We start from the raw sequence: 26,521 nt of genomic DNA on the forward strand, positions 1-26,521 counted from the left end.
CTCATGCGGCTTTGGTATAAGAAAAACACACACATTTGTAAGTGAATGTGTCTTGCATCATGCACACTGTGGTAGAGAACTGGATTTCGGACCTATAGTAGCCTTAGATTTGTTTGAATTCACCAAAATTACGTAACTGATTATATTCAGGCTTATCAATATTAGTGATATAGAACGATAACTTTACATAATTAAAACAAATAATAAGAATAACTCGTGTTTAAATATAAAAGGTAAATCTGAATATAAAAACTCGAATTAAAACAACACTTTTATAGCATTTTGAAATAGTGTTGTTATTAGATACAAGTCAACTCGAACTTCGGTTTAAAAATTCACGATGATCTTGAATATTTATCGATTTAACCTTACCGGATGACCTAGTGCGCCATTTTTGATTGATTTACATTATATAGCGGCCTGGTATGGCCAGGTAGTTAAGGCACTCGTCTCGTAATCTGAGGGTCGCGGGTTCGCATCCCCGTCACATCAAACATAGTCGCCCTTTCAGCCATGGGGGCGTTATGATGTTACTATTAATCCCACTATTCGTTGGCAAAAGAGTAGTCCAAGAGTTGGTGATGGGTGGTGATGATTAGCTGCCTTCCCTCTTGTCTTACACTACTAAATTAGGGATGACTAGTGCATATAGTCGTCCTGTAGCTTTGCGCGAAATTGAAACCAAACGTGTTATTTATGACTGTTGTTGTAAATTTCACAAACTGTTTATTATGTAAAAAAATATGCTTCCAATGTTATATTCTTGTCTCTAACTGGAAACACCATAAATATTCCCTTCATTTTTAATTATTATACTTACAAGTTCACGAAATCATCTTTGCTGCTCGTGGCGATCTTTGTAATAAAAAGAGACCCAAAATATGCGCTCGCAATATTTTGTGGTCCATCGTCTTCGTCCCGTTACAGAAAAGAGAAAAAAAGAGTCACTCTTCGGAATTTTGGGTCGTGGGTGAGTTATAAGACTGACAGTCAATTCTCACTTTTCGGCAAAGAAGAGCCGTCGTTGGGTACTGTTGACTAGCTGTCTTTCCTCTGTTCTATGAGTTATAAATTATGAACTTGCGCAGATGTTCCTTGAGTAATATTGCGCGAATGTCCAAAACCGACAAACACGTTGGTAAAATTATTCGATATAAAAGTAAGAATTATGCAGCACTGGATAAACAGTTAAATATGTCAAAATGTCGGAACACATGGGGGCCGGAATTTTTGGAAATAAACAAAAATAGGGAAGTTCTCTAAAGTATTTATTTAATAACAACACATTGTTTTGTAGGTTATAATACCGTTGCCAACTGGTTTTGTGTTTTTATTGTTCTTTCTAACCCACATATGGCCGTTCAGGAAAATCGTGAATCTCAAACAAACAGTAATGCGAATTCATTGAATCAAGGCAAAATAATTGAAGTGGTAATTACTCGGTTGTTATGCACTAGTTTTCACGTACCAGTACGCCAGTACGTCGTTGGTTTTGTGTATACACTCATAGGAACATATTTGTATTATTTAGTGGCGATGTGGGTTTTGAGGCTACTTAATTCAACAGCTAGAGCCCCCCTTCAGTGGCACAGCGGTATGACTGCGGACTCATACCGTTGTAAACCGGGTTTTGATGCCCATGGTGGACAGAACACAGATATCCCATTGAGAAGCTTTGTGCTTAATTCCAAACAAACACACAACAGCTAAATTTGGCTCTCCGGTTTTTCTCCCCTTGTGGTGTTATGGTTTGAAATATATTTACTCAGATACAAGCGAATTCTCACATTTAAAGTCATATATGAAGTTCCTTTAGATAATGCCCCCCCACACCTCCATCAATCTATCAGGGTTGATGAGAGCTGACGTTAGCTGGAAATTACAGTGCTCAGCGATTAAGATACTAGAAATTTACGTCCAGTGAATATACTTAACGTTTCCAACGTACTAAAGTAATTTAAGGAAAGTAAAGAATGGCTGTGCCAATTACTAAACAGCTATTTTCTTAATTCGTTCTATTAACAAAACAAGTGCCTACCATATTACTTCCAGGAAGATTTATAAAACTACTTATAACATGCCCTCAACAGCAGGGGCGTCGTAATACGCTGGCACAGAGGGCTCGTACCCCGAATCCTCAGTTTATGTCTTGAAAAATCAGAATATAAAACTGTGGTCAATATAACACTGAAACATCGAAAATTCCTTTGTCTATTTGCTCAAGTCTTGAATTTTTTGAGCACCTAGCAATACTTTTGATAAGAATTCGTGAAGTCGTTGTTTTACAATAACGCTAGCTCTTTGAATTTGTGTTTTGTCAACTATCTCGTGACGTATGTTCTAAGATAATCGTGTTAATTTATATTTTATGTGTATTTTTTAGCATATTGATTGTTTGTTCGTACTGTAAAATCACGTTCAGCCCATGATAAACCTATTATATTTACGCTGCAGCGGTTAAATACGCTTCAGAAGGCAGTAGTTGTTTGTTGTTTACACCTACATACTCGTAGTCAATACGATATGCTGTGATACGATACTTAAATTGAAGGATTTAAATAACAGTATCGTTACCTGAAATCCTATCATAAAGAGAAAAATAGTTATGGAAAGGGGATTTATAATTAAATAACGAGTACATTGTATCTAGTTTCCTTGTTACACTCGTAGGAAAATTAATTTCGACGTAACTTGCTCATAATCAATTTATGTTGTAGATTATGTATTATAATTCTCCATCTGTTCAAATTACACTTCTTATGAACGTTATGTACATATACATAAACAAACAAAACAAGTCCAAATAAAAAATAATCAAAGTAAAAGAACCCCAGCTTTGGAGGTGACATTTATGTTCCACATTATAGTCTGTACCCTGGGAATCATTTTAATTACGTTTTGTTTTTTGTGTGCGCTTTGTTTTTTCATTTGTCACAGGTTTGTATTTGTTGTTTTTTACGCAATCCTTCCTTTTGGTTTTCTTTTTTGTGACTGCTCGAGCATTCATTTTATTTATACACACACGCATATGTGTATATGGGAAATAAATTAATCTCCATCAATAAAGCTTTTATTGACCCTAATGCATATAATATCGTTTTTCTGCTGTTTAAAGTTCACAGTTTATGTTGCCGAGTTAACCTGCAGTTGATATAATCAGTATACTTCGTGTGGTTTATGCATATATATAATACACGTTTATGCGTACAGTTTTAGAGGCTACAGAATTATGCCACAATATACATAATCAATCACAGAATAATTATAGTTGGTGTTTGTTTTCTCGTTAATTGAGATTCACGCTACTTCAGTGCTGAGTGTATCCTGTCATCATTATCACTTGTTCCAATGGATACGTTATGTAACACGTAATAGTTACATGTACACTGCTCTAGAGCACTCGATTTGCAAAGAAATAAATGCAATGTTCTTTAGAAAGACTACAAGTAGCAAGTATAAAGATATACGCTACTTGCGCTTCATTAAACACAAGCGCACTTTTTATTTTGTTATAAAACATATTTCCCATAAAATTTAAATCGCTGTCAGCTGACACATGATAACGAACTTTTTCCCAGAGCAACCAGCCTTGTCATAAAAAAAAAGAAAAGAAAAAAAAAGACGTCATTGGCAAGCGTCTTGTGACGTCGCCACACGTGAATGCCATGCGCGGCCTTGAGCTCGAAATCAAAGGCAGAAACGAGCTCTGTGAAGTCGTGGAAATGGAATGTCATGTTCCAGTGTGGTTGGAACAGTGATGATTTACAAGCGTGATCTAACAACTTTCCAGTTTCGTTTTAATCAAACAGATAGAACGATCCTTTCGTAGCTAATCCCAATTCCACCGTTCAGTTGCACTACTGTATTTAATCTGTTTGTTACGTGGATTTTTATCTCGAAAGCGGAAAAATACGAAAAGGTAAGAGTGGGAACCTGTGAGATCATTGAAGCGTAATGGTCATTGTATCTTATGAAACGTGGCCAAGGTATTCAGGTTCTGTAAATGTGCTATAATGCCATATCAAGATTCTAAAGAATGACTCCGAATATGTAATGTTGAAGAATAAGGTACTTGATCGAATTTTTTTGACATAAATTCATTAAATAGCACAAAATATGTATTATTTTATTAGAAAAGTTGTAACGGAGATCAGGTTTATTGATTTTAAACTGAATGTTTGTGGAACTTCCAAAATTATTCAAAAACATAATCCATTTTCTTTTTTCTTTAGAGTAGGCCCAGCATGGCCAAGTGTGTTAAGGCGTGCGACTCGTAATCTGAGGGTCGCAGATTCGCATTCCCGTCGCGCCAAACATGCTCGCCCTTTCAGCTGTGACGGTCAATCTTTGGTAAAAGAGTAGCCCAAGAGTTGGCGGTGGGTGGTGATGACTAGCTACCTTCCCTCTAGTCTTACACTGCTAAATTAGGGACGGCTAGCACAGATAGCTCTCGAGTAGCTTTGAGCGAAATTCAAAAACAAACAAACAAACAAAATCTTTCTTTAGAAATCAGACGGATTATGAGCACAAAATAATGAAAATTATTTCGCAGCAAACCGATGATGTTTTGTCTTATATCTGAAACTGGTAATAAATGTGTTTTTCACATCTTGTTCCTTGCAAGTTTGTAACAGAATGACAACGAAATAATACCGAAATAAACTAGTTGGTGGAAATGAACTACCTTTGTTAATGAATATAACATATTAAATTTACGTTCCCAAGCTCCTTGTATTTTTGTTTTGTTTTTTGTAACGTGTTCACTTTTATTATTCTTTGTTATGGGTACCATTGTTGTCGTGGTGACTGTAGTCTGCTGTTGGCTATTTATTACGTCGTTGCTGAGCTTTGTAATTGCTTGCATCTTTGTTGAAGTTTCGCGCAAAACTTTATTTGAAGGCAATCCGTAATAGCCTGCCTACTCTAGAAGCGACAGATTGGAGCTAAGAAAGCTATTCAACACCATCCACCGCGAACTCTTGAGCTACTCTATTTGAATAGTGGGGTTGATATCCTCTTATAGATAGCGAATTGAGCGCCTTAACCAAGAGACCATGCCAACCCTTAGATGTTGACGTGTATATTGGGTTTTGGCTCACGTAATATGGCGTTCTAAGATATTTTGGCTCAGCCTTTTAAAACTTAGTTTCGTTATTGTTGTGTTTGTTACTTTGGGTCTGTGAAGAGAAATCATTTCTAGCTTGAGGCTGACATACTAGAATTCGTAACTTGAAATTATTCTCCCGTACATACCAAATAGTTCATAGATCAAAATCTTAAAATATTACCCTTTCAAATTGTTTTTGGACCCATCTTTCAAACTTAAAAGGTAGTTTCGCTGATTAAAATCATTTGAAATGAAGTGACTTTTTCCCAGCATTTAGCATTAGTTGAAAGGACAGCAGACGACGTGCTGATATCACACAGAATTTGGCACTAGCAAAAGTTTGTATTCCAGGACATAGCGAAACTTGGAACAGTGGAAAACGCATTACTGTCACGCTATTTAAAATCATAACTCACGGATATGATAAAATGATATATTTACAGAAAGTCCTGATATCACATGCCTGGCATGGCCTGCTGTTTGAGGCACTTAGGTCGCAAATTCGAATACCGTTCCCGAACATGCTTGCTCTTTCAGCGGTAGGAGCGTTATAATAGGATAGTCAATCCTACTATTCGTTTAGTAAAGAGTAGATCAAGAGTGGGTGGTGTTGACTAGTTGCCTTTCCTCTTCTCTGTCATTTCATAATTAAGGACGGCAAGCGCGTATAGTCCTCGAGTAGCTTTGTGCGAAATTCATAAAAATATACACTATCATACACGAATCAATAAACACCATTGAAAACAGAGACGTTTCGAACAACAAAATCTGGTAAGAGACACCGATAAAACAGGTTCTAATCATTCCAATACATATTTCAGTAAGAGTTAGATACATTTCTAGTCCATCTTATTGTCAATGTATTCTTAGTCACATGAAAGTATACATTTAAAACATACTTATCTTGGGTCGATGCTTGTACCTTAACACGGATTTACAATATATTGGTAAGTTTGTTTATTGAAAATCAGACCCCGAATTTTAGCGTTTTAAATCCTTAAATCTACCGCTATGGCAAATTGACTATTTTATTGACAGCTGAATAAGGGCTAAAAAACGTATGAAATAGAAACGCAACATATTGTGGCTTAGTTGTTTTTAGGTACTGCTGAATTTACTAGCAGTATATATACAAAGAAAGGGAAATCTTATGGACTCACCACCCAGAGCCGGTGCGCTACTGGAGGCTAGGAGTGGCCTGTACTCCCAAATTTTACTCTGGCCCAGCCAAGTTTATTCTCCCTAGCGGCTTAAAATCATATTATCAATTTTTAAAAAAATGTGTAATATATTTAAATTACTAAGAAGATTCAACAAAAGATCCCCTTCCTCCTTAGAGGAGGAGCTAAAGTCGGATCTGTTAACTAGGAGGAGGAGCTAAAGTTGAATCTGTTAATTATGAGGAGGAGCTAAAGTCGGATCTGTTAACTAGGAGGAGGAGCTAAAGTCGGATCTGTTAACTAGGAGGAGGAGCTAAAGTTGAATCTGTTAATTACGAGGAGGAGCTAAAGCTGGGTCTGTTCACCAGAAATAATAGCTAAAGTTGGATCTGTTAATTAGGAGGAACTAAAGTCGAATCTGTTAACTAGGAGGAAGCGCTAAAGCTAGGATCAGTTAACTAGGAGGAAGATCTAAGGTCGGATCTGTTAACTGGGAGAAAGAGCTTAAGTTTAATATCTGTTAATAATTTACCTATGTTAGTAAGAATAACAGTTACTGATCAGCATCATATCAATATATATCAAGCTATGCTCTACACATATTTCTGAAGCTTGCTTTACTTCTACCTAAAACCGTTTCGAACATGAAGGTAACGTGCCTGTTTAAAAATATACCTTTCATATAACCTGTGAAGTAACTTGAGGACAGTGCCAGATCAAGACTATTGTAGGGCCTAGGCACTTTTTGTAGACCCTAGGCACTGTGCCTATTGTGTCTAATAAATAATCCGACCCTGCTTGAGGATATCAATAAAATAGTGAAATATTAGTAATAGAAGCATCGTATAGCGCTATACTTTTGTACTTTCGTTCATGTGTAACGTTTTTATCTGGTTTACAACAAAACTGTATTAAATGTAGCCATTTATTTCCTGTGTGGTTGTAAATCAGGAGTAATTTTTAATTGGCCGCATGGCCAGGTAATTAGGGTGTTCGACTCGTAACCTGAAGGTCGCGGGTTCGAATGCCCATCATATCAAACATGCTCGCCCTTTTAGCCTTGGAACGTTATAATGTGACGGTCAATCCCATTATTCGTTGGTAAAAGCGTAGTCAAAGAGTTGGTGGTGGGTGGTGATGACTAGCTGCCTTCCCTCTAGTCTTACACTGCAAAATTAGGAACGACTAGCGCAGATAGCCCTCGAGTAGCTTTGCTCGAAATTCAAAACAAACAAATAGTTTTTAATTTAACAACTTTAGGATGAAAGTATAGTGTTCAAGGCCATAGTGACAGGCCTAACAAAAGCTGCTATTGGAAATGTAAATTATATTATAGGTGTAGGGTGGAGGCTGAAAACTGGAAATAATGCACTATAGCTTATGTTCTTCGAGTTTGTTTTTTTCTTGAGGAATCGGTAACGGAGTATGGTAATTAAAACTTGTTATTTTGTCAAGGGTGGCAGACTGACATTGTATTGCAATGTGATATTTACAAAATAAATAAATATATCGTTTTTTTTTAACGAAACATGGTAGACAGTAAAGCTTGAAGTAAGAGTGTATAAGACGAGGTATTGTTATTATTTGTCAAAATATATCCTGTAAATGATTATTGAGTCCAGCGGAATTGCGTAAAAACAACCAAGCGTTTACACATTGTATTTGTATGCATATATGTTTATCTTTTATCAATCGCAAATGTATTTTTGAACACATGTATATCCATGTTGAAATAGACATCGGACCTATACGAATAACGTTGCGGGATTCAACACATTCATATATATGTTCATCCCCCGCTGGTGCAACTGTAATTCTACAGATTTACAACGCTAAAATCAGGGGTTCGATTCTCCTTGGTAGGCTCATGTGGCTTTGCTATAAGAAAACACACACCTATTTATATATATATTAAGTTGGACGATTAGAATTCTGTTTCGAGAGTTTTACAGGCTAAACTCGCCAGTTTCAAGGTACTGAGAATTTAGCTAATTATGTCTGCGCTGTGTATTGAGTGTTGTTTATATTCGGGGGATTTACACATTCTGATAACACAGTTAATTTTATATAGTAGTTCAGAAGAAGCAGCAAAGACGAAACTTCGGTTGAAATAAAACTTAATGTATGATTATCTGAAGTGTTGTGTAATATTAAAACTTTTTCGTAAATATGTTTTCTCATCATTTACCGTAAGTTAGAATTTTTAATTTTGACAACAATGCTCTCCACATTCATCGGGATTCACCGTTCTGGATCCCATTATATATCCAATCCGCGCTTTAACTGTCAAGAAGCGTTATCGGATTTTTTTACCGAAGTCACTGGTATTTACTGATCGTATAATACTTCAAAATACAGCGAAAATACATATTTCCAAGCCAAGCCTTAGTCGTTTCTTATATAGGCGATGTTAATAGTAAACTCCTGGCTTAATTAGTTACAGAAGTTGTTCCGTCTCTGTGACTGAAAGGAATTTATCAGATTCATTTGCATATGGCAAATAAGGGGGCAAATCTAAACTATAGTTATCTGCCTCGTTTGGTTCTAACCTGAACCACATCTTATTATTGTTAACCCTACATCTCCACGTTAAAGCAAGTCTAGAGCAAGTTGTGTGGTAAAATGGCGGAACAACGTATCAGTGATTTGATAGTGATGTCAGCTGAACCAGAACGTCGATCGAGTTACGGATTTTTCATTATCGTTTCTGGAATTACCTGCTGCTGATCATCAATAAGATAATTGCTCATTCGGTCCCTGTATCATGTTTTCACATCTTACACAGTGTGCGAGTGCGTGTCGAAGGTACTATGACTGTACACATACCTCTACCTTTTACTGTTTTATGTAGAGTGTATACGCATATCTATATATTTATATATACATATATGGAATGATAGTTTAGACTAAACTATAATTCATATTCTCATTGTATGACGTGCCACAGTGCTTTGAATAGAAATACTTCACTTTTATACGTGCGTCGCTATATGTTACTTTACCTATATTGATGCACAAATATCAGAATATAATACTGTTAATTATTAGTGCCCTCCAAATTTCTGGATGCTGGATGTTCCTGTTTATAACCTGATATTCATTCGCTTCTGGTATAGAGTTTATAGCTTCAATTTTTAAGCTACTAAAAACACATAAACACACACACACACACACATATATATATACATTCCATATGAACGCAATATTCACTGTTTCAGATTAGAACTATTCGTAGCGTTATATGTTATAATAGTATTCTTTCTTTCACTAATGTAAACATAAGCTCCGCTAAAATATTTATGTTTTATTCTATATACAGAATAAATTAATGCGCTAGGGTTTTTTCCCCCATGCAGTCAACCCATTCTATATTCTACAAGGTCCGGCATGACTAAGTGGCAAAGACACTCGACTCGTAATCTGAAGGTCGCGGGTTCGAATCCCCGTCACACTGAACATGCTCGCCCTTTCAGCCGTGGAGGCGTTATAAGGGTACGGTCAATTCCACTATTCGTTGGTAAAATAGTAGTACAAGAGTTGGCGGTGGGTGGTGATGACTACCTGCCTTCTCTCCAGTCTTTTACTGCTAAATTAGGGATGGCTAGTGCAGATAGTCCTCGAGTAGATTTGCGCGAAATTCCAAACAAACCAGTCTACATATTATACTTTAAATCGGGTAGCGGTTTCCGTTCTTTTTTATAACTGAAAACCAACTACTTCTGATCTCAAAAATTCACAGACCGTTTCGCGCAACATTAAATTTTAAGATGTTTAAAAACTACGTTGTAAAACACGACGCTTCAATTGCTACTCTTTAAAACACCGGAACCGGTCTCCTGACAACATCTGGAAAATTTTAAAACGAAATAAAGTATTTATTCTTTATCTCTGTTCTGAATGTTTAGTGGCATGACTGCTTGTAGTTATTTTATCGTTTCTAAATTTAAACATGTGTATTTTGGCTCAATCACAAAAGTAACTTGTTGGAACAACCTATTTGTTTGTTATTAATTATAAAGCTACCCACGATGGAGCACATGCGCTCAGAGTGGGGGTTGAACTTTGCATTTTGTTATTAATTATATAATAGAAATCACACATTTATATATATATATATATATAGGTGTATAAATACCGTTCTAGAAATATAACAACTTATTAATAATATCTCAAGAACATGTAACTATTTGATATTACTTACTGTGTTGTTAAGCCTAGTTTGGCGAACACGAATCAGGTACACCGTGCTAAACTGCAAAAAGGAAAAACAAATAAGCAAAATGTAAAGTTAATTTTTTAACAGCATGTTTGTGCTAGTTCGTGTCGTTTAGTGATAGATCGTGACTCGGATCCCACCCAGTTCCTGTTGAAAAATTGTCTTCCTTTACCTTGCTGTATTGTTGTTGTAGTTTAGCTTAGTCTTAACTGGTCAAATGACCCTGTTTTTTTTTTTTTTGCTTTCGGTTTTGTAACATGAGAATGTATAGGCTTAGTGGCAAACTTGTCTTAGTTCCTCATGCTTTCTGGTTCTAAACGAAAATTTTGATATTGTGTGGTATCATTGTGTTGATGATCTATTACTCATCTTTCCGATTCTGTTTTAATACTTCTGTGTTCGAATCATGTAACATAAGAAACATGACACCACTACTTCTACGTACTACATAGATTCTTACTTTTTATTGTGAAATTTAATGGATTAAAAATATCCTGTATGTGAATTTTTAAATATAAAATATTATTTCCTGAATAGAGGGGTTCGAGTTACAGCGTATTTAACTGGTATATATGATGGTCTTGAGTTCGAGACGTTGTACTCCTATAACACGTTTCGCAACTGTGGGTGCGTTATACGTGATATACAATTTGCTGCTCGGTTATGAACAGCTTCTTTAGACGACGGGTAGTGCTGACTGGCTTCTTTCCCTCTGCTCCGCGGTTAAGAAGTAAAAACTGTTATGGTTGAACTGTAGAAGCCTCTAACGTAACTACTTAACCCTTTTGTGTAAATTGCGTGCAATTCTGAATAGAATAGAATGGGGTTGGGGGTCCATCAAAAGGTTGTTTTTTTCTGATTTAACTTCTTATGTTCCTCTCAGGACTGAAAACTGCCAAGTGGTTAGCGGGCCAGACCCTGACTTCGAAAACGTATGATTCGTGTGTCGTTATCGTTAAAAAAATCACATTACATAGTTTAGAGTCGTTGATTCGTTATAACACAATCGATCAAATCTCAGTATTCGGTCTGCCAAGACAAACCCAAGATTTGGCGGTGAGTGGTGTTGACTAGTTGCCTTTCCTCTAGTCTATCACATTAAGTTAAGGGACAGCTAACGCTGTTAGCACTCTAGCAATTTTCTGCAAAGTTCAACAAACTTCCTAAAAATGGTTGTTGCGTTTAATTTCGCGAAAAGTTATTCAAGGGCTAACTGCGCTATCTGTCTGTAATTCAACATCAGCTGCCGCGAATTCTTGAGCTAGTTTTTTGTCGTTTTGCACACAGTTGGGTTAAAATATTATCGTTATTTTACATTATTTTTCTCTTGAAAAACCATAACGGATTGAATGAGAAAAGTAATGTTGAAAATAAAATAATCGTGATAGTAAGGTTGTAGATTGGATCAACAGTGGACAGTTGTTCTTGCAAATGACTCGTTGGAAGTAACGAAGAAAAGCAAATATTTCTCTTCAACTTATAAAATATCAGCAAATAAGGTCGTTTTTCCAGTAATTTTGCATAGGTACAAGTAACGCAGTGACAATGTGTGATGTTTAATTTGGATACTCCAACACACGATGTCATGGAGTACTTGGAACCTGATCAGAACTACAATTAAAAAGTCATAGTAGCAAATTGAGCCATCTCTCTGAATATACTTATCTATTGTATAGATCCCAAAGCTTATAATTTTAGTACCACAATGCAAGTTAGCTGCATGGATTGATGAGCATAATCCCTAATTATGAACGAGTGACTAGAGGTAGGTAAGCCTGTCAGCAACATCCACCCATACAAAGGCCTTATTCAGTTTTTGGAACCAAACAGTGGGATTGACGTTTACTTTTATAGCACGCCAAAATTTGAAGCGAAGGGTGTGTTTAGCAATATTATAACTTTAACTTTGGATCTTTGTTCCGCAGCCTAACATGGTAACCGCCAGGTCATTTCTAACTTATACAGATGCTACTGGCCTACAAGTGTTGTTTCGAGGTCATTTGCACACTAATTTTCATATTGCATCTTCAACTAATTCTGTGGTACAATAAACATCTTAAATACGGTATTTTCAACCAATAAACCAAGATGAAATTCCTTGTACCGTCATCTCTCCAAGGGAAAGATATAACGTACTTATGGTTTAGAATTACGGCTAGGCTGCTTTTTCAAATTGCTGTTGATATGATGTGTGAAGAAACCTTACTGAAACTAGCAGTTTAATTAATGTCCTGAAAATACCCCAAAAAGGTTCTGATTAACCCTGCCAGTGTTTATTGAATCTAATAGCAGACTAAAACAACTCCAGTTTCACAATATACTGGAGTTGTGTAGCCTAATAAATGAATGGTGAGCAAATGTTTTATGACACCCTGTTTCTAAAGGTACGTTTTGATGTCCTCTACCATCCCACACACATTTGTGTTAAAATTAAAAAAACAATTCTTGAAATGCATAGAATAAGGCATACAGTTTCAGCTCACACGACCGATTTACTATGAAGCATCGAATTGATTGTTTGTTTATTTTGGCTTGTTTTGAACTTTGCGCAAAGCTACACGAGAGCTATCTGCGCTAGCCATCCCTAATTTAGCAGTTTAAAACTAGAGGGAAGGCAGTTACTCATCACCACCCATCGCCAACTCTTGGGCTATTCTTTTACTAACGAATAGTGGGATTGACCGTCAGTTTATAACACCCTCACGGTTGAAAGGGCGAACATGTTTGGTGCAACGGAGATTCGAACCCACGACCCTCAGATTACGAATCGAACGCCTTAACCCACCTGGCCATGCCGGGCCTTTTACTCTTTCGTCCCTTATAATAACTCCTGCTACTGTTCTTAAAACGTTTTTTTTTAATGTAGTGGTGTAGACTGGCGATTCGTAATGTGAACGTTTTGGTTTGGTTTGAATTTCGCGCAAAGCTACACGAGGGCTATCTGCGCTAGTCGCCCCTACTTAAGCAGTTTAAGACTAGAGGGAAGGCAGCTAGTCATCACCATCCACCGCCAACTCTTAGACTACTCTTTTACCTACTAATAGTGGGATTGACCGCCATATAATAAGGCCCACACGGCTGAAAGGGCGAGCATGTTTGGTGTGACGGAAATTTGAGTTCACGACCCTCAGATTACCAATGGAGCGCCCTAACCACTAGGCCATTCTGGGCACAGTATCGAATTGAAGGTAACATACAATCTATTTTGGGCTGAGCTGAGACACAGAAAATTGGAGGTCTTCACCGAGGCGGAAAAAAACTGTTTTGTCATGATTACTGTCAAATACACTCATGCAAGTATGTTAATATAAAAAACAAAAGTATGTCCGTTGCTTGTCTCAATAGTTCAGGAAATTCTTTATGAACAGCATCAAGAAGTCACCAAGAGGATTTGGCTTGTAATCTTCTATGAGATTTTGGTGAGCTCCCGTTGATAGATCAGAAATTATATTGCCGTTAAGTGTATTCTGTATCAATTCCTATTCTCCAATTAGTTCTTCGAAATGATCTGCAAATTGAAAATGGATTTTTCTAATTAATAGAACTAATGCCTTTGCTCTTTTTTTTTGCTTTGTTTTGAATTTCGCGCAAAGCTACTCGAGGCCTATCTGCGCTAGCCGTCCCTAATTTAGCAGTGTAAGACCAGAGGGAAGGCAGCTACTCATCACCACTCACCGCCAACTCTTCGGCTACTGTTTTATCCACGAATATTGGGATTGACCGTCACATTATAACACGCCCACGGCTGAAAGGGCAAGCATGTTTGGTGCGACAGGGATTCAAACTCGCAACCCTCAGATTACGAGTCGAGCTCATTAGCCACCTGGCCATGCCGGGTCCATAGTACTTAAATAATTGTTGATCAAATTAATACCCCATCACAAAAATCAAATAACTGATATAAAAGTTAAGATTAGAATGACAGTGGGATTGACCGAAACATTATAATACCCCCACGGCTGAAAGAGCGAGCACATTTGATGTGACCAGCATTCGAACCCGCGATCCTCAGATTACAATCGAACGCCTTAACCCACCGGGCCATGCCGGGCCAACTTTGAATAATCCTTCTGGCATTAAATGCGCCTTAAATTTTGCCTTGTCCAGTTTACCCACTGGAGTAGTAGAAACGAAACCCCAGGAAGTGGTTTCGTTAGATACTGAGTCATCAATTTGTTATTCTTCATTGTCACCGTTGTTTCATAATTTCTTCTAGAGGTTTATTTGTGAGCCGTTTCTTTGCCGATATGTATGTAATAACACCCACTTATCTACGTTTTTGATAGACTTGCAAATGTATACTGATGCTCAAATCTTGAAAATAACAAGCTGACAGAAACGTTTCATAATATCTCGGACATCCAGTTAAGTCACGTGGCTTTCGCACGAATGTAGCCATGACTACGGGCTATAATCCCATATAATTGTTGTATAAATATTACAGTATGATAATTAGGGCTTCCGGTTTAACGTATGTAGCGCATATCTGTGTCTTGATTAAAAGACATTATTATTACCACCTGTAACGCTTTTAATAAAATTGGAGGAAACAGTTAGTTATATTTCGCTGAATTAATCAAATCTTTTCTTTACCTGGCGGCAAAAATAACAAACTAGCAAACTAGTTTAGTTAAGTAAGCTGGAGTAACAAAAGATTAATTAAAGAAACTGAGGAACAACTGATCAGCAACAGCCGTCATTTCGGTTTCATTTTTAAAATAAAGTAAAAAAATCATTGGTTTGAGTAGCAACAACTTTATTTCGTAACTTACAAATATTAGATTATTCCCGTTAAACAGCGAGGTACAGTGTTTTGTGACAGACAACACTTGAGTGAGAAAAGCTTGTCCCGTTTATACGAAATCATTTGATACACAGTTATTTGTGCTTATTTGTTTTAATTTCGCGCAAAGCTACACGAGGGCTATCTGCGCTAGTCGTCTCTAATTTAACAGTGTAAGACTAGAGGGAAGACACCCATCACCAACACTTAAGATACTTTTTTACCAACGAATAATGGGATTGACCGTTACATTATAACGCCCCCACGGCTGAAAGGGCGAGCATGTTTGGTGTGACAGGGATTCGAACCTGCGACACTCAAATTAAAAGTTAAGCGCCCTAACCACCTGGCCAAAATACGGGATATGAACTATATCTCAAAAGCAAAATTAAAAAAATTATATATTCACCTAATTACTTGATTCACGTCCTTATGGGGGAACTACAGAAGAGTGAGCAGCACACCAATCATTTTGTCAAGAAAAGTCCTAAAGGGTCAAGTTCAAGTTACTACAATCACAAATTCAATCCTTCTTAGGACTTCGCTGAAGATGACATCATATCAGCAGCAGAAATATAGGACTAAGTAATTAGTAGATAAAAAAGAAAGTAGACATTATTCAAACGGATGAGTAACCGTTTCGGGCAAGTAACCATGACAACAATGGTATCTGATGGTCAACATAATCTTACAACAAATACTTAAGTCTTTCGTTGTTATGTAATCTCTTGTTTTCAAGTTTCAAGGTTAAATAATTTCTATTACTTTTTTATTCAATCCTATGGTGCTCAGTTGCTGACAATGAGCAGTGTTATTACATGTAGTCAGAACTTCAGCCAATCAGAATCAGTATTGAGCACGGCTTTTATCGCTGTTTTTTCCCGACAAGAGGGCTCTAGTTTGTGAATTTCTTGTAAATCGGAAAAAAAATGTGTACTGAGTCATTCATATTATTACAAAATGTGGAAACAAACATATTACAGTAGCTCGTAACTTGCTGAACTTGTTGTTAATTATCCCAATGGTTTATGGAAGACATTTCACAATAACCAAAATTTCACTTCTGGTATGAATTATCTTAAAATAACTGGTAAACTGTGTACTGCAATTAAAGTATAAGAAATCGTAACTATGTTTCGAAAGTCTTAAAGTTATTAGTTACGAAACATGTCACTAATCATTTCGATAACTCTGGTTCTTATGCTGTTGGGTTTGTTTTAACATTACTCCACTGCCGAAAACCCATCTGATTTCTTGCTGTTAATGTGTTTTCGTTGATGTTTGTAACATAATTTCACTGCTTTAAAATCCTTACCTACAAATTGTTACTTCCTTTTGTTTCTTTTCTGCTTTCCGTGTTCTTGTACACTTCTGTAGCATCTGACATTTTGTGATAAGACACTAATAAACCTAGTAATTAGAGTGACTGTAAACTAAAGGAAACATTCTCCATATGATCTGCACTGTTGGAAAACAGTGGAAAACTTTTGTTAAATATAACTGAAGTAAAATAGATAGCTATTGCTTAATCATGTATCAATCAGTTTGGAATTAGAAGGTGGCTTTTGTAAACTGGAACAATTACGGTTAAAATTTGAGTTGCTGTCTAGTTATCAATTCTACTGTTTCAAAAGTGCGTGTGACTAGTCTTTCTAATTAAATAAGAAACTCTATACTTTAAAAACGAAGGGAGTGAAATTACTCCTGATTTTTCTAGGAATATGAAACGCTCATTATTTCAATATATAAGTTAGTATTTTGTTAGCGTTCGTGGCCTTGTATATAAATATATACTAGGGGTGCTTGTCTCATCATCGTAGTCGATACGTATCTAAATACAGTAATTGAACCAACTGTTTGTTACAAAGTTTGACAGTCTTGTCTGTAATTTATTATCTATGTTACTAACATTGTCTTTACACTGTATACTTCACACTGTATGGAGTGTTTTTTCAAATTCTCAGGTATGATAAACTAAATAGTAGCTGACAAGAGAAGTAAAATAAAAAAGTTAATATCCATCTGTCTTTTCTGTTATTGTTAATTTCTTATGTTACTTTACTTGTAATGTTTTTATAAAACAAATGAAGACATCATATAGTATTCAGTACTCATCTTCCTTTATTGAATCAATAATTTTTAACAGAAATACTTTATTAGAAATTCTGGTTTTTTCTGTACAAAAGACTTATAATGTTTACTGAAAACATGCCAGATTTTATGAAGATACATAAATCATGTCAGACAATGTATCGATGTAATCATGTCATGGCTTCACGATACGGAACGAATAACGTATCTCTGTATCTCCACACCTTTAATATACACCTGCACACAGGTAATAATTTGGGGCACCCGTCAAGAACAACGTACATCACACAAAAATATATACGGTGCTAGATGTACTTCCAGTTCTCCGAAAGTGTTCTGTTTCAAAAGTAAATAAAACCAAAATTAAAAGTAACACCTATTTTTCAGTTCTTGCTTTCGTAGCTCATGTGTTATTCTGTATTGTGGCCTACAAAGTTCATAATTCCTCCCGTGATTTTTGGCATGCACACTTTTTATTGACATCACAACAGTACAAATTGACGTTATTTTAGTGTCTACTGACTGACAACATAGCACTTTATATTAGTGCGAAAGTGACTCCTCCAGGCGGCCTTAGGCTCTATTTTGGGAAAACACATAAAACTGAGTCACACCACGAAATTACACGATTCATAATCTAGTCTTACACTGCTAAATTAGGGATGGCTAGTACAAATAGCCTTCATGTAGCTTGAGCGAAATTCAAAACAAACAACATTATTAAGCATATTTGTGCTTTTCTCACCATTAGTATCGAAACCCAGTTTTTGGCGTTATAAGCCTTTGGAATTACCGCTTAGCCATTAGGGGGATCATTAGTTTGTTGATGACTGTAACACCTTAGATACACGGGCTTTATTGACTGATCCAAAGTCCCCATATTTTTAAGGTTGTTATGGTATTACCTTAAGATTTTTGAAAGACCTTCCAAAACCTACAAAACAAATATGTTTAGTTTGGCAAACTAACTTATGGTCTCAACCTTGTTGTCTGGTTTCCATATTCCTGCTCCTCATGTTGTTCAACCGTTTAGGAAATAAATATTTAACCTAAAATAAAGTCTTTCCGCATACGGCGTATTCATTTTCTTTTACGTTATTGAGGTGTCGCATTTTGTTAAGGACGACCTATATGACGGAAACCCTAAAATTTATTCCAAAATGCAACACGGAAAGCTTTCAAATAATTGCGCGAAATTCAAAACAAAACAATCAATTATTGCTAAATTCGAAACACTTTTGATAACTTTGTTCCCCAACTTGTACGATATAACAGCAGTACAATTAAAATAATTTTAATTAATGATAAGTTTACCTTGGGTGCAGACTGACCGTTAACGTGCTGGACTGAAAGCTGAGTCGTTATGGTTCGTACCCTCTTAACATCAACCCCTTCCCACCCCAGAAAAATATCTCCTTTAACATTTTGGAGCCATGGCAACGTCATAAGAGTGACAGCCAGTTTCCACTATATGACAAAAGTAGTCCAAGAGTTGGCGGTGGGTGATGTTGACTAGCTGCTTTGATTCTAGTCTGTCACTTCAAAGTTTGAATCGGTTAACGCAGATAGCCGTCGAATAAACTTCCGCGACATTCAACCAACAATGAACCAAAAGCCACATTGGCTGATATCTAACATCCATTTTTTTCTCTCATTTTTTGATCTACTTTCAACTCTCTCAAATCTCATGCTTTATATATAATTCTTGAAGAGACGTTTGAGTTGTCTATAATATGAATACAAAATATTTAAAAGTAGGTAATTTTATTTTCTGAATTATTACATAAAAACCACATGGTGGCCTGTTACAAGCAATTGCTGGTTCCAGGTGTTCGTGTAATTATGTGAAATAGATGGTCAGAATTGCGTATGGTATTTTCGTAAAGAACCCTAAAGTAGCTATTTTCTCATAGATGAAGACCTAACGGAACGTATTACTCGTTCATTTCCTGGTTCATTAAACATGCGATCTTATTTACGAGAAATAAATTACTAAGCTAAGGTAAATGAGAAACATACGTATGATTAACTGTTAATTGTTTATAATTAAGTACAAATCTACACAATAGGCTATCTGTGCTAGCTCACCACGGGTATCGAAACCCGGATTTTAGCGTTGTTGGTACGCAGACATACATACGTCTGTAACTTTAGAGTTATAATTTTTTTTTCTACTGACATAAATGTTGCTTAAATGTTCTTAACCAATCTGAAGAAAGAAAAGTTGTATATTTTCATGTAATATAGTTTTTATTCTCTATTCGTAAAGCAGTTCACTTTGGCCTGTCTACTGCGTCCAGTGCACGGGATCGAATCTCGGATTTTAGTGTAGTACGATTTTTGTTACTGAAATTAAAGTGAATACGAACTTCATTTTTGATAATTCTGTGAATCTTTTCTTTAAAATGATAATTTGAAATCTCTTTAGTGGTGCATTAGCAGAAAATACAATAATTAGCCTAGAACTGATTGATTATTTTCAAAAATGTTGTTTAATCGAGATTTTAGGTCAGAATTTTAGATGTGAAAATAGTTTCTCTTCAAAGTGGCTTTTATGTATGGTATTAACTTGTATATTCTTGTTATATATATATATAAAGCAGGATTAATAAACTTTCACTTTTGTGGATAACAATTTGCGAACGTGAGTGTGATATGAGAGTGACAGTCAAATCCCACTGTTCAATCACAGAAGTGTATCCCAAGTATCGCTGTTGATTAACTGTCTGCAGTCTAGTCTGTCAGTTATAAATTAGGGACGGCTGTATATACGTACGAAGTTATAGCCTTTGACGAAGTTCTAAAATAAGCAAACAGTTTCACCAACTAAGATTCAGAATAAACTCTACATTATCACGAAACCCTCAGAAGCTGCTGAATAGATGTACATTATGAAGTACAATCGATATGTTTTAGAATACCAAAACGTAGAAAGAAAAATGGTACTTCTGTATACGATATATCGAATTCATATATCACGTGTCTGTTACGGCTGTATTGTAGTTTTAAACTTATAATGATATCAGTTCTTTCTTCTCGTTTTTGAGTTACTGTCTCACAGTCTAAGTTATTTTGTAGTAATGATTTGAAGTGTAGTTGCGTTTACTACTTTGCTGAGAACAGCGTTCAAGAATTGTGTTTATTTTCTTAATGGCCCGGCATGGTCAGGCAGGTTAAGGCGTTCGACTCGTAATCTGAGGGTCGCGGGTTCGAATCCCCGTCGCACCAAACATGCTCCCCTTTCAGCCGTGGGGGCGTTACAATGTGACGGTCAATTCCGCTATGCGTTGGTAAAAGAGTAGCCCAAGAGTTGGCGATGGATAGTGATCACTGGTTACCTTCCCTCTAGCCTTACACTGCAAAATTATGGACGGTTAGCCTAGATAACCCTCGTGTAGCTTCGCGAAATTCAAAAAACAAACAAAGATTTACTAATGTACAGTAAGGTAGTGTTAAATACAGTATTAAATATTGTATGGAAGTATAATGCTGAATTTAACATTTATTAATGTACAGTACAATAACGGTGAAGTTAACATTTATTTATGTACTGTAAGATATTGTTGGATTTAGCATTTATTAAACACTATTACCTTACAAGAACATACTTTTGAGTTTATTATTTATTGACGTAGAGTAAGATATTGTTAAACATACTATTTATTAATTTACTGTAATATTTAATTTATAGAGGTCGTATATATTATGTAATAACGTCTATCAAGAGAGCAGCTAATCATCTTGAAAAACCCCTCAGTGGCTCAGCGGTATATCTACGACTTACAACGCTAAAATCCGGGTTTCAATACCCGTGGTGGGCTGAGCACAGATAGCTCGTTGTGTAGCTTTGTGCTTAATTCAAAAAGAAACAAATATAATCTATTAACTGTAAGAGTTATGCGTAATGACGTGTAACAAACAAACTAGGTTCTCTGTAATCAATTTGTTTTAATCATCAGTTGCGTATTCTCGTTGTCAGCGATATTTTTTGGCCGTAAAATGTTTTTTAGGCTTCAGAGTTTACTAATTAGTGTGAAGTAAGGTTAGGTTTAAATTAGTATCTATTAATGTTATGCTAAATTTAGTAATAAAAAGTCAAGGCAGGTTTCAATATTCGCTAATTATTCGTTTAAAGCCTAAATAATATTGAGAATTATATAACAGTGCATTTAATTACAAAATACTAGTTTAAACATAAATGTATATAAGGCCTTGTTTGTTTGTTTAGAATTAAGCACAAAGCTACTCAATGGGCTATCTGTGCTCTGCCCACCACGGGTATCGAAACCCCGTTTTTAGTGTGTAAGCCCGCAGACATACCACTGTGCCACTGGGGGCATATATAAGGCCTTAAATGTCACAATTGGCAGTAATAAACATTTAATCTTAATGGTATCCTTCGTACTGTTGTGGGCCCAGCATGGCCAGATGGTTAAGGCACTCGACACGTAATCCGAGGATCGCGGGTTTGAATCCCCGTCACACCAAACATGCTCGCTCTTTCAGCCATAGGGGCGTTATAATGTGACGATCAATCCCACCATTCGTTAGTAAAAGAGTAGCCCAAGAATTGTCGGTAAGTGGTGATGACTAGCTGCCTTCGCTGTAGTCTTACACTGCAAAATTAGGGACGGCTAGCGCAGACAGCCCTCATGTAGCTTTGCTCGAAATTCAAAACCAAACCGAACTGTTGTGATTATGACTACGTTGTGTCACAATTTTTGCTTTCCTTTTAAGATTGCAAACTAAGTACCCTAATTTTTTACTGATGTGTGGGCCTTCCACTTGAGCACTGTTTTACAAGTTTGGATGTATTGTAGGTACCATGTTGAAGAAAATGTACCTCCTTTCAAACGTCCCAAAGTTTACCGATTGTAAGTATTTATCGAAGGGACAGTCCTAAAATCCAAAGTTTGATTCCAAGCAGTGGACTTAACAGATAGGCCACTGTGACTTTACTCGAAATATTAAAACGCGTGCCTTTTTTATTGCGTGTATAAAGATAAATCTGGCTCTAAATGAGTTGTTCATCTATAAGCATTGCAACGAAATAATTGCATAATAATTAATGTATTATTGGCATGTGCTATATAATAATGTTTTTGATGAAATTATATACTGGTGAAGACGTAACTTGTGTTTTCGTGTAAAGCAATCAAAGGATGGGTCAAACATTAATGCTTTCTAACCTTTCATCAAAGGACAGTGCTAAACATTAGCACTTTCTAACTTTTCATCAAAGGGCTGTATTAAACATTTATGCTTTCTAATATTTCATTAAGATCATGGTGGGGTTTAGGTAGTTTGATGGTTTTTAAGACTTAGGCCTATACCTTACCATGTGGTAAATATACTGTCATCAGTTTTATCATAAATAACGTGCGTACCGTAAAAAATGCCATCAACTGGTTTGTCACATCAGTTTCACCTTTTATAAATTGTTGATGTGTGCGTGGGCACGATGTCACACCTTATAAAAATATCATCACACACAGAATCCATTTATGAACTTCAGATAATTGATTGATTGGTTAGTTGCCTTAGTAAACAGTTACCCAGCATCTGTGATTGTTGTTGTTGTTTGTCTTCAGTGTTTTACGTGTAAGAAACAGGTAATAATTTTCCACATAACCAGTTTCTTTTTAATTGTCGAAGACAAGTTTAGATTCTTATATTTTATGTTTGATTTTTAGAAGAATTATGAATAGAGATTACAGAAATACGTACCATAACAAATTGTTTCACTATAAATCAAGTAATCAACTTTTTAATGAACGTCTATTTCTCCCCCAGGCGGAAACTTTCACCAGTTGGTTTCTGAATTTTCTACTCCAAAGTGGTAAATGGATTCTTCCATCGTATCTGTACTATATTTATTCTATATGAACGCATTATTAGTTTCTTAAAGCATATAAAATACTTCACCATGTCGATTATAGTAAAAAATACAAAAAGTTGGCAAATCACATCGAAAAAGGAAAGTAAACAAAAATAAAACCCATTCGATTTCGACAGGTATCCCCGTCACACCAAACATTCTCTTCCTTTCAGCCATGGGGGCGTTAGAAATGGACGGTCAATCCCACTATTCAGTGGTAAAAGAGTAGCCTAAAGTGGCGATGGATGGTGATGACCAGCTGCTCCACTGCTAAATTGAGTATGGCTAGCGTAGATAGCCCTCGTATAGCTTTGCGCGAAATTTAAAAACAAAAAATTATATATAAGATATTTTTAATGTATTGCCTTGAAACTTGGTATGTGAAGTGAGAGCCCAGAAGAGCATATACACTGAAAATATGCTTTAGTTCAAATTACCTCAGTCCGAGATACAGAAAGTGGAAATCACTTAGCAATCACTGCTGTTAATAACGCATTGTGTCCTGCAGCAGGTTTTAGCCACACGACACACTACCATGTGTCTTAATGTAACCTTAACAAAGTTGAAGGAGATCCAAAGTACGAGTACAGTACAACCGTAAAAAAAATGGTTCAGAAGTGGTCTACGACAACAACAATTGTCTTTTCATAATCTAAGCCTAATTACTAGGTAGTAACTGTTTAATAATTATATAGGGAAGTCCTAATAAAGACCGTTTTGGTACATCTTTTTTTGATAGCGGCCAATTTTCTTGGTGGCAATCTCGTGAGTATTCGCGTAACCAGAAAACTAACTATTTCAATGTTTCTAAGAGGTATGTCCTGGTTTTCCTTGCTTATATGTGATTCATATCCTATTTATCTAAAGATATTTCTGTTTATTATATGTCTTTCCTGTTGTGACAGTCTATTGCAGATAGATCGGTATTACCGAGTCTTATACGTTCATTATGTTCCTTAGGCCTAACTTCGTATGTTCATTATATTCCTCAATCATAACTTTTGTTGGTTGTTTTGTTTCTTCAAAGAAGATGCTGTAAATGGTATCTTTCCTTTCAATTGAGTCTTTTGGTGGTTTGATATTACTTCATACCGTTTACATATCCTCTATGCTTTCAGAATACATCTGACGCAAGGGAATATGTCCATTCATTTCTTTCCGTTCGTTCGTGGCTTTGTATTCTTTGTCTTTTTCGTTATGGAGTGGTCTTAATATCTATTCTTAAGGAAGGTTGTAGCGACGTGTTTATATTCTCTCTTCTTCATTTCTTCTTTGGTATTACAAATCTTGTTCATATTGTCTTTACAGACAAATACGGATATAACAAATTTTGGGGGACTCAGTGAAAAACTTCAGTATATCCAAAACCAAGTGACTTGAAAGATATTGTATTTTAAAATAACGTAAAGGTATTGAAGGTACATAGATGGATGAAATGTGTATTAATATAGTGAACCTAAACGTTATAATTGTGCAAAAGATATTTTATCCCGAATAACTCTGTTATTTCTCAAGTGATTGCTCTTTATTTACATGAAGGTTTACAATTTTGCGAAAAAACAAAAGCATCAACTATTCTTTGCATCTTTGTTTTCAAGAGTTCTTTTGGTAATTTTGTTCGAATTTAATGAGGAAGTCGTCGTCCACGTCTTTCTGCAAGGCACTTCGATGGTTCTTCTGCTTCGATTGTAGTCACAGTTGGTAACTCCTGTCCGCAGTAATCATAATTGTTTTCTTTTTGTTCAGTTCTAACTTCAATTTCTGGCTCTGCTGGCATATCGTGAGTTGCAAGACCGTGGTCCACGCTGATGACCACTTCTGCTTATTGCTCTGGATCAGTGATGTTCAACTGCTGGAAGCAAGTAACCTTATATCTTTCATTGTCTTCCTCCTCCATCTCTTCTTCTGCTGCATCACTTGAGCAAATTAATTTGCAGTGCCAGAAACAATTCTTTATTGTCTTTTGTTTCACATAAAACCAGACAAGAAGGGAAATTTGAACTCTTCCATGCTCTTTTCTTCATCGTACGATGTGAGTGTCTTTAACATAAGACGTTTTCTGTAGTAATGTTTCATATTCCTTATTATTCCGGCATCATATCGCTGATTGTGGGACGTAGAGTTAGATGGCAGAACCTGGAGGGTGACAGCTCTAAGACCTGTCATTGGTGGATGAGTGCTGAAATTGTCGACAGATAGCAACACTTTCCTCTTTTGGGGTACTATCAGAGAATTGAACTCTCGAATCCAGATAGTGAAAGCCACAATCGTCATCCAAGCCTTCTATTTGAAGTCATATGCAGTTGGAAGTCTCTTTATGTTTTTAAAGCAACGTGGTTACTGGAACTTACCGATAATGGTCAATGAATATTTCTGAGCTCCGCCTGTGTTTGTCATAACCACCACAGTGTTACTCTTCTTGTTGAGCTTACCTCCATAGCTACGTTACCTTTGGAATATGAAGTTTTGTTTGAGAGAACTCTCCAGAACAGCCCAGTTTCGTTGACATTGAATACATTGCAAGGTTTAAAGTTTTCGATAAGTTTCAGTAGGGCTATGTTGCTCCACTTGTCAACTACCTGCACATTGACAGCTGCTGCTTCCCTGGTTACCTTCTTGAGGCTGATGCCATGACCAGCATTCCATCAATTTCGTGATGACGAGAAACCTACTTAAAGTAAAAATGTATTCTAAACACGGCTGGTATGGGTATTAAAACTTTAATTAGAATAAAGTACAGACCTTTTTGCTAACCTGAAGATGACTTGAGAAGGTCGAAATTTTGTTCTGTACTTTATTTTATTTAAAGTTTTAATACCCATACCAGCTGTTTTGAGAATACATTTTTCATCAATTTACCCAGGAAGAAGAGCACTCCAAGCCTAAAACCCATACACAATTATACCTTCTCTTGAAGAATGTGTTGGTGATTGAAAGATTCCATGCACAAGCTCCACGAAGCCAGACCAGGAGGGGCTTGTTCACAGTATGTACTGAAGCACGTCGTAAGCATTTGAGACTTGATCTAACTTCACCACTGAAGAACTTGGCTCGAAGTGTGGCCTTATTCTTCATGATCGTTGACAGGTTTGAAACAAGAATTCTAATGTCTGCTGCATTCTTTGCTGCTGGTTCCCCCCCCTCTCGAGATCTTCCAAAACTTCAACCTTTCTCTTGAAGGTAAGGGTAGAGCGCTTGAGGGTGAAATCCACCATTTAAATCTGAAACACAACAAACATTTTGTAAGAAAGGCAGCAAAAAAGGTAGAAAGTGCTTAGTTATGAAA

General features: G+C 36.3%; 1 protein-coding gene across 2 annotated transcripts in view; it reads left to right on the forward strand.

The window, feature by feature from the left end:
* The first annotated feature begins 3,722 nt into the window (after positions 1–3,722).
* The window catches only part of LOC143247338 (protein cycle-like), an 81,879-nt gene continuing 59,080 nt past the window's right edge, over positions 3,723–26,521 (forward strand). For both annotated transcript variants that reach the window (XM_076495211.1, XM_076495212.1), the window contains exon 1: positions 3,723–3,919. The gene's annotated coding sequence lies outside the window, so the exon portion shown is untranslated. The remainder of the gene's footprint in view (positions 3,920–26,521) is intronic.

This window comes from Tachypleus tridentatus, chromosome 3, assembly GCF_004210375.1.
Source record: "Tachypleus tridentatus isolate NWPU-2018 chromosome 3, ASM421037v1, whole genome shotgun sequence".
Classification (NCBI taxonomy): domain Eukaryota; kingdom Metazoa; phylum Arthropoda; class Merostomata; order Xiphosura; family Limulidae; genus Tachypleus; species Tachypleus tridentatus.